This window comes from Alexandromys fortis, unplaced genomic scaffold (assembly GCF_014885135.2).
Source record: "Alexandromys fortis isolate MF-2015 unplaced genomic scaffold, M_Fortis_MF-2015_v1.1 scaffold_91, whole genome shotgun sequence".
NCBI classification, from domain to species: Eukaryota; Metazoa; Chordata; class Mammalia; order Rodentia; family Cricetidae; genus Alexandromys; species Alexandromys fortis.
Window position 1 is genome coordinate 5,463,615 of NW_026067968.1, and position 13,593 is coordinate 5,477,207.

Consider the following 13,593-nt stretch of genomic DNA (forward strand, 5'->3'; position numbering starts at 1 on the left):
TACTTACTCTAAAGAAAAAAAAAATCCATTCTCTAAGGTTAGCCTCGAATTTGAGACTAGCTAGCTAGCCTCAGCCTCCTGAGGGCTCAACTCCAACTTTAATTTTTCTGACTTATTTTCTTTCTCTCTCTTTTTTGGTTTTTCGAGACAGGGTTTCTCTGTGGTTTTGGAGTCTGTCCTGGAACTAGCTCTTGTAGACCAGGCTGGTCTCGAACTCACAGAGATCCGCCTGCCTCTGCCTCCCGAGTGCTGGGATTAAAGGCATGCGCCACCACCGCCCGGCCTTCTGACTTATTTTCTGGGTGCAGCTGAGACCATCACATATTGAAACTGAGGTTTCCTGAGGCAGATAAACTTCTGGGGCAGAGTGTGACTTACTTATATAGCATAGTACTAGTAGGAATTCTGCTTTTTTTTTTTTTTCACTTTTAAGTTTTACATATATTTAAGTGTGAGCTTTAAAATATTAATTATGAAGTTTTGTATTTCATTTTTGTGTGAGCTGGATTTATCACTATTCAACTAAGTGAACATGGACTGTGCTGCCTTACCAGGTCGGATAAACAACTGATGGGGTATGTGTGTGTGCACATGGGTCTTAGTAAGTCGGAACATAGCAGCCTTACTGCTTCATTAGTGCAGCACGTGGGCACAGGCTTTGACTTTTCACCTTTTTAGAGAAGAAAGCCTATGTGAGGATGATGGGCTGAACTTGGAGCAGCAAAGTCATTTCTGACATTTGCACTTCACATTTAAATGTTAAAGGGGGGGCTTTAAAAAGCACGTTCAGTAAAAAAATTCTTTGGCAGGAAGCAGAGACTTATCAGCCAAGTTAATAGTCTTAACTGTGGCATCCATAGTAACTAGTCAGGCTGCCTGGGTAAATATTTACCCATCAGCCTCTCAGCAGAGCCATCAGCGCTGGGCTTCTTCCTACTACCTGGTGTGCCCAGCATCACCATCTTTCACCTCCTCCAGGGTTCTTCATATTGTTTAAGCAAAAGGTTTAGAAGAGCCGCATCCTGGGAGAAGCCAGTGTGCTGTCTGTGTCTCCCAGTGAGAGTAGAGTGACCCTCACTGCCATCATTAGCACCCAGGAACCTTTTTCATCTTCAAAGCTCCTTGCAAGTGTTCATTAGCAGTCGCCCTCTTTCCTGTGAGGTAGTAAACAGGTATTATTAGCCCCATTTTTACAGTTGTGGAATTCAGAGCAGAGAGTTTGCCAACTTGCCTGAGGTCTTGGAGCTGTGGGTGACAGAGGCCTTGGGCTTTCTGACTCATAGTTCTGGGCTCGCATACTCTGGGTGAGCATGGGAAGCTGCTCTTGCAGGTTCCTTTATCACAGAGATCTCTACAGAGCTCGGTCTGATGTGTTTACAGTGATGTAGAGTGCAGGATACCGAAACAGGCTAGTCAATCTGATGGTGTCATCTAGAAAAACACAAGATGCAGATCCTGGGGCATGAAGGTAAGGCTTTTCCCAGGGGACTGTGGTTATGGATGAAATTAACTCACCACGGCTTTGGGTTGTGTAGCTGTATCCAGTACTTGGCTGCAGCCTGTCTTCATGGAGCTGGTGTTCATGGTGACCTGCCTCCCCTTGAGTTACGGATCTCAGCCTTCCTGAGAGATCCACTGTCTCGCTGGATTGTTAAAGCACAGTTGGCAGGAGTAGTTCAGAGTAAACGTGACGTTATTCCTCGTAAAAAAAAATGCTTAATGTCATTCTGAGAGTCTGGCACTGTGGTAACTCTTCCTTGTATTGGTGGCTAAGTAGCGCAAGGTGTTGTAGAATAGAGACATCTGCCCCCGAAAGCTCTATCTTAGTTTACAAGTTTGAATTTGTTGAAGGAGAAATGGTCATAGACACAAACATTTCTTGATATGTGCCGTGAAGAGAAGTTGGCATGGCTGTAGAAGCGTCATGACTTGTGTTCCTGCCCTTCTCCTTCCTTCCCCTTCCCCACTCTCATACTCTGCGTGCTGTACCAAATGAGTTTGAACTTCAGACAGAAACTAGGTAGCTGAGCTCACTCCAGATGGAATGAAAGGACAGCAGACCTGAGTCTTGACTTCCTGCCTGTGCCCACGTAAAGTGTGATGTCTTTTATTAGGGGAGTGTTTAGAAATCACTGACATGGTGCTTGACCATCTGTCTTCTCGGTGCTAGACTTGGTCATGTTACAAGTGCTGCAAGTATGTGCCTGTACCTTCCAGAGGCACTGAGGGGAGAGACAAAGCTAATTGGTGCTACCAAAGCAAAGAGAGATGGTGTAAGAAGAGGTGTTCAGACCGGGAAGGGGTTTGTAGTGAGTAAGTAGCAAAGCAGCATCCCTTAGGCTGCCGGGGGGGGGGGGGGGGGGGGGGGGGGGGGGGGGGGGGCCAGGATCCGGAGCAGTGATGTCCAGTGCCACTGTGTCCTCTGTCAAGGGAAGGCCAGGCTACCAATGCATTTTCTGTGCCTGATGAAACATACACTCAGAAGAAACTGAAAGTGATACCTACAAAAGAAGAGTAGATGAGGGAGGCATGCACGAGCATGGCCGCATATGTGCCTGAAGCATGTTAATAGTCAAAAGATGGAAAGAGAGCATTAAGAACGAGGGTGTGGGTTGATGATTGACTCACCAGGCATTGCTGTCCTTTTGGTCTCTGAGGTGAAATCAGTGGTTTTACCCGTGTAGCTGGGTAGAATGCAGTATTGAAGCACTGCCATCCTGGCTTTGGATTTGAACTGACCAGAAGCTGGCTTTCCTAGTCCTTCTGGCAGGCAGGCCCTCTCAGTTTTGCTCTGCCTGGCTAGCATGTGCTCCTTTGCCAAGACAACAGCGCGGGTGGAGCATTCGGGTCAGCCCCTAGCGAGGCTTGGCTCATGCTCTGCCCCTCTGGATTAGCTGACCTTTCATTTCTGTGTTCATTTAATTGAATGAACTGTCTTGCTGCGTGCACTTGGTAGGCCTGTTCTTTTTTTCTTTTTTTCAAGGTGAATGGTGAGGTGGTCAAAAGCAGCTCTGCTGAAAAAGTTCAACCTTCACAGACTCCTCAAGAGGCTGGCACCTGCGCTTTCTGGGCTGGGAGGGATCTAAAGGAGGAAGTTGACCCTTGTGGCTCTGGTCTTCCTGGTGCTGAAGAGGGGAGGCCTCAGTAGGGCAGGACTGATAAAAGGAAAACTAGAACAAAGAGGGGAGGGGCCGGACTGGTGAGAGTGAATGGCCCGAAGGGTGTGGCCGGTGGCTGTGTGACTCTGCACAAGCCCTTGCTGACAGAGGCTTTGCGAGGTGTTTTCCAGTTCTGCGGGTGTCTTCACATTTTTCAGTAGAGAGGTTCTAACCTACACAGACTGCTTCCATTTGTCACCTGTGCTCCGAGTCACATCTAAGGCCATAGAGAACCTTAAGGTTTACTGCTATTTCCTCTAAGAGTTGTGTCATTATACAACTTGAATTTAGGCCTTTTTGGTCGGTGTTGAGTTGGTTCCTTTTTACGGTGTAGGTGAAGGGTGGCCTTCACTCTTTTGCATATGAATACCATGTAGACAACTGTATCCCATCCCAGACTGTAAATGGGAAGACTGTTTCTGGGTTCCATTGTGCTGTGCTCAGTCTGCACTGGCTGTCTTGGCTGCTTTGGCTCTGCTGCACAGCTCTAAACCCAGGACATGTGACTCCTGTAGTTCTGGTCTTCTTTCTCAGATGTTTTGTAAGCATACCCTGTTTCTCTGTTCTGTGGAGTTCATGGTGAAGACAGGGTCATCCACACTCACTAGAAGCACCTCCAAGTCTGAGGGGAAAGCCCACCTCATAGATGCTTCTGCTTCTGAAACCTAAAGGATTTATCTTGAAAACCCCTTTTGGGTTACATACAACAGTTCAGGATAAAACTTTGACTGTAAGCTGCATGGGAAACTGATCATCTAGGAAGCAAGTAGAATGTGGCTTCACATCCTCCCAAGTGAGCGTGGGGGAGGAACCACTGTCCTCAGTTGTGAAGATTGTCTTGCTTCTCACCTCTCTAGAGCAGAGGCCAGCCACAAAGCTTACATGCCCTCTCTATGTGGGGTCGTGATGTAACCTGACTCGCAAGTCCTGTGTCCTCTTCAAGCCTGCCGTCCTTTTCTGTTGATCTTGACATAGATTTGGTTCCCATCAGCCTTTTCCATCAAGATGAAATCCATTCCCTGGGAGATGAGGAACCAGACTCAGTCATGTCCCAACCCCTGCGCAGCTCATGGCAGAACTTGTGCTGTCTAGAGGAAGAACACTGCGTTTGGGTTTCCAGTATAAAGGACTGTCCTTAATTTTGAGATTGTCCTTTTGAATATTAAAGTGGGCTATTTTTTCTTAAATCATAAGCCTGCAAAATTCCAACTCCAGCCCACAGACCCAAAAACATTACATTCAGAGTTGCCACATGATACTTCAAATTATTTCTGCGATTTCAGAGTCCATGTTTTATATAAACTATTTGAATAAGCAATTCAGAAGAAACTGAGGCAGTTGGGGTTGCCAGTGGCTGACGGAGGGAGGAATGGAAGATGCTGACTTGCTCAGTACAGGTGTTCTCAGTAATGAAGAAGTTCTTAAACGAGGTGGGGTGACTGTACTAAATGTCACTGCTCAGCCGGAGCTGCAGCTGCGAGCAGTGGTGGTGCAGGCCTTTAATCCCAGCACTCGGGAGCAGATCTCTGTGAGTTCAAGGTCAGCCTGGCCTACAAGAGCTAGTTCCAGGACAGGCTCCAAAGCTACAGAGAAACCCTGTCTCAAAACAAAATAAAACAAAACAAAAAACCTCTGACTCTAAATGTCACTGCTCTGTGAGAGTTAAAGTTCTATATTCCATGCTGTGTGAATGTTACATTCTTTTAAAAATTATTCATTGGTAGCCGGGCATGGTGGCACATGCTTTTAATCCCACCACTTGGGAGGCAGAGGCAGGCAGAACTCTGAGTTCAGAGCCTTTCTCTACACAAAGAAACCCTGTCTCAAAAATCAAAAATAAAAAAATATTCATTGGTATATAGCCAGAATGATATGACCGGCTTCTTGGATGATCAGGTTCCCCATGCAACTGAACAGGACCAAACATTTTACCCTGAACTTCAATCATTATGAGGTGGAATGCTAGATCCAAATGGTTTACATAGAGGTTGGAAGGTGTGGTAGGTGTTTATTGTAATGTTGTGGTTCTGAAGAGCCTTCTCCACATTCATGTAGACAGTGTGTGTGTTGGTGAGCATACTGGAGCACTCTGCGCGCATACATAGACATTGTGTGTATTGGGAGCATCATCATCACTAGAACCTCAGAGTTGGACACAGGCTCTGCTTTGGGAGACCTGTAGTTTAACTATCAGCCAGGACTCACAGCAGCTCTTTACCTCATCTCAGAAGGGCTTTTTACACACTGTCGCACTGTATACCTGGACGTTTTGAAGGCCTGTTCAGCTAAATCTCATTGAACTTTCTCTCGTGACTCAGCTGAGGTGACTGTCAATGCTAGAGGCAGCCATTAAGTCTAGTTACCAGCACTGAAAATGAGAAGAGGGGTGTAAACTTCCAACACGTCGGTGTTACTGTAACATTGTCTGATAGTTGGGTAGAGCCTTCATATTTACACTTTGTCACTTCTTCCTGCTGCCGTAGCACCTGTCCAGTTACCAGGTGAAAAGTATTGCCTTCAGGGTGGCCTTGTAGGATGGCCAGCCTTTCTGTAGCTGCGTATGGTAGGAGGCCTGGAGAGACGTGTGTGTGTGTGTGTGTGTGTGTGTGTGTGTGTGTGTGTGTGTGTGTATGGGAGTAACATGGGCGTTGGGTGCATGGCTATGATGCGACCTTATTGTAAATGTGTACATTTGTCAGGCATTTCTGAGCACATTTGTTTTGGTTTGTTGGTTTTTTTCAGACAGGGTTACTCTGTGTATCCCTGGCTATCCTGGAACTTGTTCTCTAGACCAGGCTGGCCTTAGACTCATAGATCTGCCTGCCTATCCCACAAGTGCTGGGATTAAAGACATGAATCACTACTACTCAGCCACTCTGAACACGTTTGTACGTATTGAAAGTTTTAAGTGAACAGCTAATAGCACTGGCGCCATGTGGCATGAGGGAACTTGCTCAGGGATGTCCACAACCCAAGGGAGCAGTTCCTTTGGGGAAGGTGTATATTACTTTTGTTTTCTTTTTTTTTTTTTATAAATATTTATTATGTATACAATATTCTGTCTGTGTGTATGCCGGCACACCAGAAGAGGGCACCAGATCTCATTACAGGTGGTTGTGAGCCACCATGTGGTTGCCGGGAATTGAACTCAGGACCTTTGGAAAAGCAGGCAATGCTCTTAACCACTGAGCCATCTCTCCAGCCCTACTTTTGTTTTCTTTATTTTGTTAGTTTTATTTCTTTTACCGTAAGTGGAATGCTCTTTGTGGACAAGCTAGTTAGTATGTATGATACATTGATATTAATGCTTTGATGTATTAAAAAAAAAGCTAATATTTAATAGGACATGGGGCATTTTGTTACTTTTTCACTACTTTTATAGAAGAATTTGATGTGACATAAGCCACCAGAACATCTGCACAGATCTGTTGATGGGTAACAGAGTCTCAGGTAGTCTGGGCTGGTCTAAAGGATGTTGTCAAAGATGACCTTGGCCTCCTGCCTCTCACTCCCAAGTACTGGGATTACAGGCATGCACCACCATGCTGGTCTCTGCAACAGGGTATTAAAGTGTAGAAAGAAACTAGAAACCAGTATACAGAACTGATTCAACTTTTGAATGGAGGTTTTTGGTTTTTGATGCTATTGGGGGTGGGGAATGCAACTGATGGGAATGGGCCAGTGAGCACATTGTAAGAGAGGACACCGTCCTGTAGGGTATTCCTTAAATAAGTGAAAGAATTTGCCCGTTGTTGACCTCTATTCAGAAACATTCTTGAAGCAGCAATCATATGATGTAGATTTGAAGGCAAAACTGTAGACCCAGGGGTGCCTGGGGAATCCCAGTCCTTCGTCTTATAACCAAAGCTGGTGTCTTAGTTAGTGTTGCGTTGCTGTGAAGAGACACTGTGACCGCCACAACAATTTTTATAAAGGAAAGCATTTAGCTGGTAGTTTGCTTATAAGTTTTAGAATGTTAGTTCATCGTGGTGGGGAGTATGGCAGCACACGGGCAGACATGGTGGTGCTGGAGTGGTATTTGAGAGCTTTATTACTTCCTGGTCCACACGCAGAGAATGGCCCTACTATGAGCTTTAGAAACCTCCAAGCCCACTCCCAAGTGACACAGCTCATCCAACAAGGACATGCCTCCTTATCCTTCTAAACAGTTTGTCAGCTAGGGACTAAGCATGCTAAGTGTGCAAGTATAGGAGCCTGTGTTGGGCATTCAAACCGCCACAGCTGGCAAGGGTCAGCAGAGGCTAGGTGGAAAAAAACATAGCCATGGAGGTTAAAGTCCTCCTCGGTCAGGGAACAGCTAGGAACCGGAACTGCACACCTGCTGCGTAGTTGCTGTTAAAATCTTTGAAGAAGGCAAAGAGAGGATGGCTTGTTTGGCCCTTCCTCAGCACTGTGGGATGGCCAGTGCCTCCAGGTGTGGTCAGCACACACCACTGTTGGCAGCACCAGAGAAGATTTTAAAGGGATACCAAGTTGAACACTATTTTGTTTTAGTAATTATATACTAACAAATGTGAAAATATATAATTAACACATTAAATCGATAGTTTCTTGGGTTACTCTTGCTTAGGACAGGGCTTAGTCAAAAATGTGTCCATTCAAAGCAGAACTCAAATAACTGCATGGCCCCAAAGTTGTGGTAAGAGTCTTAGAGGAGGAGTTGGCAAGTGTCTGGAGCAAGGGCCTCCAGGGACAAGAAACCTTGGATACAGTCTGGAAAGACTGAGGCCATCTCCCCAGTTCTTCCATTAGGCTCACAGGGGTCTCAATGCATGGACGCCCATCCCAGGCGCTATTTTGATCTGCAGGATCAGACTGCAGAGCACAGTTGGCCCCTGCCAGTCTTTGAGCCTTTCCTCAGAGGCATGGACCCTTAGCTAGTATGACCTGGAGCAAGTTACCTAACATCTCGGGTGCTCTATAAAATAACTATAATAACAGTGTCTCCCCAGAAAAGAGCTGTGAGTCTTGAATGAGACTAGGGATGTGCGCACTTGGCCTGGGTCTAGAACATGCTAAAACAATGAACTCCAACTAAAAGACTGACTTCTTATAGCTACCGTTTTCAGGATGACTTTGGCTTGGCCTCAACATTGCCCCCGAGTTGTTCTGTGGTCCAGGCTGCCAAGATGTGAAGTCAGATGTTATAAATCCCCTGCAACCCACTGCAGGCTCTGTCAGTCCCACCAGGTGTGTCTGCCCGACCTGTCTGTAGTGAGGAGGCTTGCTCAGTTTGCCTAGGCCAGCTTTGGAACAGAGGCTTTAAGAAGGCAGGGCTGAGATTTCTGCCTTAAGTTTGGCAAGTGTTACAGGGTCACTGCACTGTTGAAAATGGTCTGATCATGTGACTTGATGATTCTGTGAGCTCCTTTGGAGAGACCACAGTATGCTCAAGTTAGTTCCACCCCTCCCTGTAGCGGGCAAGTTAATAGTCCAGTCTTTCTCAGGAGACTGTGAGGATTGTCTGACGAGATGATGTTTATAAAGCACGGCCTCAAAGGTCAAACTTGCGTGAAAGTATTTTGTCTTCAGTTCTCTCTTTACTGTGTCTTGGAGTTCATTTCCAGCTCTCAGTACTGAATTGAAAGTTTTAAATGGTCTTCACTTTGTTTGACCAAACATAGTACAATTGGGACAGATGTATCTTGAGTGTGGCATCGCCTGAGAAGTTGAGCAGGTGTTGTGTTGTGTCTGGACCTTAGACTCCCGTCAGCAGCAGAGAGGCCTTGTGTAAAGCCGCAGTGATTCCAGAACAAGTTTATCTATCTGCCAAGCTACATAGAAACCTTTCTCAAAATTGAAGGCGCAGAAGGAGCACCGGGCTGAGGCATATAGCTTAGTGGTAGAGTTCTTGCCTAGCTTGCACAAGGCCCAGGCTCGAGGGGGGGGGGGGAACAGCATGATGCTCCTTCCGTTTGGCATTTGAATGTAATTATAAAGGCTGTTACCAGCCATTCCTGAGCAGACAAGGGGGGCAGCCTCAGAGGCCCATTGTCATCCCTGGCCTCTGCATCTTCTAAAATTGCAAAGACATGAAGTCTGAGCTTTTTGCCATAGGACTGTCAAAAGGCTGGAGACATTTGAGGTTCTTGATGCTGATGCTGTATGCAGTAGCATGTATATTTGGTCCTGTGGGACCCTGGGAGGAATTGAAACCATCCTGTTAGTGACCGCTGTTCTCTTCAGAGGGCGCTTTACTGTACGCTTTAAGGAACCCTTAAACCAAACAACATGGTCAGTCCAGAGCATTTTCATTCACTTGTGACTCTAGAAGCTCAGGGAAAGGGATTGAATGAAGTCCTGATGGGACTCTCTGCTTCCATGTCTGGAAAATGTGTTCAGAGCACATTCCCAGTGAGGAAAGGCACCACCACTGGGGACTCAGAACCTCTGATTCCAACTCCTGTGATCACCTAGAACCGGGACACTGAATGTTGGACGATTCCTGGCCTTGCGGGAGTGTGGACTTCTTGACCAAAACCATCTAAGGAGAGCACAGCTTGGGTACAGAAGACACTGAAGACACAGAAGACACTGAAGTAGAGTATCTCATGGCAGATAGGAAACTAAGAAATGGGATACAGGAAGGGGCCAGGATAATGCTGGAGTGTACCCCCCAAATCTACTTCCTCCAACAAGGCCTAGCCACTCTCTTCCCTCTTGTCACTTTCCCCAGATGCTGTCGTACAGTGAGCTCATCCAGGGGTTCCTTTGCGGATGGGCTCAGAACCCCCAAGAACCAGTCAGAAAGCCCATTAGCTGGCAGCTGCCAGGAAGAAAAGTCATGGCCCATTGACAAGGGACGTGTTGGCATCATTAGTTTACATGACACAGTTGTCAAGTGCCTTTTACTTGTGGACGCTGAGCTGAGAGCTGGATGTCTACAGAAGCTGGCGGGAGCAGAGCATAGCACACATGGCCCTGTCTTGTCTTTGATCCTCTTTAGGCGGCCCACTCACAACTCTCAACACTCAACTGCTGTACCCCATCACAGGTTCCAAGAGCCTGATGAAGCATGCTCTTGGTGAAGATATGAAAATCTTCACTGGCTGACTTCATTGCTGCTGCTGTGGCTAGCATCTCAGCAGCCATGCTTTGATGGCCAGGGACATTGGACACTGGAACCAACCATAAGTTAATTATTGACATGATTGTTCTGAGTGAGGTTTCTTTTACATATTGATATACTTAAGGCAAGGTAATATAAAGAAAAGGAGTTTATTTAGCACATACCCCAAGTTTGTGGTGCCCACTTGTTGACCTTCTCTACTTTTAATCACCTCCCTGTCTCTAACCAGTGTCGTATCCTGAGTCTCTATCTCCTGCATACCTCACTGTGGGGGCTGAACTTTGCCACATGAACCCTTAAGGGACGTTCAGCTATAGCAGGACTTCACTTGTATCTTAGAAGGAAAACAGTGGTGAGCTCAGAGAGGCATCTTAAGGAAGATCCAGAGTACCCTAGTGCCATTTGTGTCCATTTTAGCTCCCAAAAGATGACAGCACGCACCATTTTTGATTTCCTGGTGCTTGTGTTTTGTGACCCTGATTCCCAGACTGTCCCTTTAAGACTAGTGTTCCAGCTGGGAATCCTTGGCTCTGTGGTGCCAGCATACAGACCTTGTGACTATATCCTTCATTGGTCCTGTTCTCAGCCCTACAGTGGCCATCGGGATCTATAGCAACAGAGTTTGTGTCCAGAAGGAAGTGCTGTGTGTTTGAGATGCTGAGAAAAGAAGCAGGAAATAGAGACTGACAGAACGGACTCTTTTCCCTTAAACACTATCCATGTAATGATCTACCCTGTGTTGGCTGTTTGTGAGTTCTGGGATCTTCCTGTGACGGTCATATTCATTGTCTGCCCTTATTCTTTAGATAAATGAACTGCCTGTTGCTGAGCCTGGCCACCAGGTGCGGCAGTGTTACTTAATATTTAATGAATGGAAGATGAAGTGACACGGCTCTACCGTAGGTGATGAGCATTTGCTAATTGGCAGTAATGACAGCATCCATCTCTGCTCCCCACGGGCATTCTAGACCTAGGTTCTGAGGTAGGGAATAGGACCTGCATCAACAGACGGCACCACTCTGTCGGATCTGTGTGCTTACTCTTAGGAGTTTGTGTGCCTTGTCTTAATATTCTCCTGTGTAAGACACCAAGTCTTCTCTTGGGCTGAGTGTTTGAGTCCCTCTTTCCCACTGTGTAATGGTGAGCATTCTGACCTCTTGGTTCCTCTTGTGTGTTTGTTACCTGTGCCTCAAAGTGGGGATCTCGCCCTGGATGTCCACAGCCTGCTGAGGCTTACAGTAACTTCATGCCTTATGCTCCTTCCTTGGCAGGGTCTAGACTAGAAATCAGTTCACCCCCTCTGTGTGTCTTCAAATCTTCACTAGAAAATTGACTTAGCTGAATTACAGTTCTCTAGGAGACCAGTTTCTCCTGGCCTACACCTTATCTCCACCTGACCTCCCCACCTCTTCCCTGTAATGGAGGGAAGAGCATGAAAGAACTAGAACTTGGCTTCAACTCCTGCTCTTTTAGGTGAAATGACTGCCTCATTAAATAGCATTGTAATTTCACTAGAACCAGTAGTGGCAAAGTATAAGGAAGGAGCGTGCCCCAGTTTCATCTGCAGTGAAAGCCCTCACCCTAGGCTCCAGGCTGGGGTGGCTGGGGGAGAATGGACAGCCTCAAACTCAGGTGACCAGCAGCCCTTCCTGTGACGAGGATATGGACAAACAATGAGTACAGTGCGGAAGCCGTGGGACCGGGAGCTGGGGAGGAGTGGTCTAGTGGAGCTTTCAGGCTGTCTGTCCAGACACGTAAGACAAGAGTGGTGGTGTAGAAACCTGCAGCCGTCTGCACTACCAAGTGTTTTCTGGTAGTGAAGCTCTGGTGAAGCCAGGCAGCACTTTGCCCTAATTGCACTTCCACAATCCAGAGGAAGGGTGGGGTCAGGGCCTAGTGAGAGCAAAGGCTGCTTGCTGCTTCACTGTGGTTTCCCCTGGGACCACCGAGCAAAACCTAGCCACAGGTGGACAAATCATTCTCTAGCACCTACCTGTTTCTTAGTGCCAGGTGGGTACTTCAGACCTTAGAGAAATAGTTCCGATGACATGAAGTAAGATAGAAACTGAAGGGGCTAGGGAGATGGCTCAGTGGTTAAGAGCCCTGACTGTTCTTCTAGAGCACCCGGGTTCAATTCCCAGCACCCACATGGCAGCTAGCAACTGTCTATAACTCCAAGATCTGACACCCTTACACAGACAAAAATGCCAATGCAAATAAATTATTTAAAAAAGATAGAAACTGAATTAAAAAGTGAAATGAAATATGCCCATTTGGACACCCGCATGGGGCAGCCTGTAGTGAAGCCCAGCTACTTTGTCAGGCTAACACAGAATCCAACTATTTTTTAGTGAAAGATAAAAAGATGTAACCTGTTTTTAGGGGTGTTAATATGGGAAATACATACATTAGAATGGGAAAGAGAAGAGACTTGCACTTTGAGATTAAGAAGATTTATTGTGAATTTGAGAAATCATCAACTTTTTAACAGTTTGAGGGATTTAATTCAGTTATTAGATCTTGGAGACTAAGGGTTGAGCGTTTGCCTAGTAAGTACAAAGCCCTGAGTTTTGTCCTCAACACTACCAAAAATAATCGTGTGGTAGTTATTTTTAATTGTCAGCTTGACACAGTCTAGAGTCACCTGCGAAGAGTGTCAGTGAGGGACTGTCTGGATCAGACTGGCCTGTAGTGTGTCTGTGTACAGGGTTGTCTTCTTCACAGTGTTAACTGAGGAAAGAGGACCCGGCTCCCATGGGCAGCGCCTTTCTCTATTCAGGGCTTCATGAACTTTGTAAGTGTAAAGAGGAGACTTAGAAGGAATAGGCATGTCCACATTCTTTCTCTGCTCTTGACATGGATATGGCTAGCTGCTCAATTTCTTGCTCTGACTTCTACACCATGATTATAACCTAGAATTGTAAACCAAATAAACCCTTTCTCCTCTACATTAATTTTGTCATTTTATGGCAAGAGAAACAAAGCTCGAACAAATCATTATCATTGGCTAGTGGTTTTGAGTACTGTATGTGCTAAAGTTGTGAACAGTGTTTCTAGAGCAAAAGCTTAGGCTCCAGTAGTCCCACCAAGCTTGGGTTGGCCGCCTGTCCCACTGAGTAATGGTGAAAAGCAAAGAGATACATTCAATTGGTCACAATGGAAAGAGGACTGTTTAGGGGTACTGACATGAGAATCAAGCTTAAACAAAGGGAAGAATTGGGGCAAATGGCCAGGAAGTCCTGGCCAAGGTCTGTTTCTGGTTCTCCAAGGTGGTCTGAAGAAGTCCCTGCGCCTGTCAGCATAGATTCTGCAAGGTGGCCACTTCTGCCACCTTCGTGGGTTTAC

General features: G+C 46.3%; 1 protein-coding gene and 1 long non-coding RNA gene across 10 annotated transcripts in view; one reads left to right on the top strand and one right to left on the bottom strand.

Annotated features, from left to right (window-relative positions):
• The window catches only part of Ppp2r5c (protein phosphatase 2 regulatory subunit B'gamma), a 131,615-nt gene that overhangs the window by 55,858 nt on the left and 62,164 nt on the right, over positions 1-13,593 (top strand). The gene's annotated exons all lie outside the window — the stretch shown is intronic.
• On the bottom strand, positions 124-3,233 carry LOC126509049 (uncharacterized). The gene is made up of 3 exons (XR_007594038.1): positions 2,629-3,233; positions 1,516-1,699; positions 124-1,431 (listed from the first exon to the last, which is right to left on the bottom strand). It is a non-coding gene; the product is annotated as an uncharacterized lncRNA (long non-coding RNA).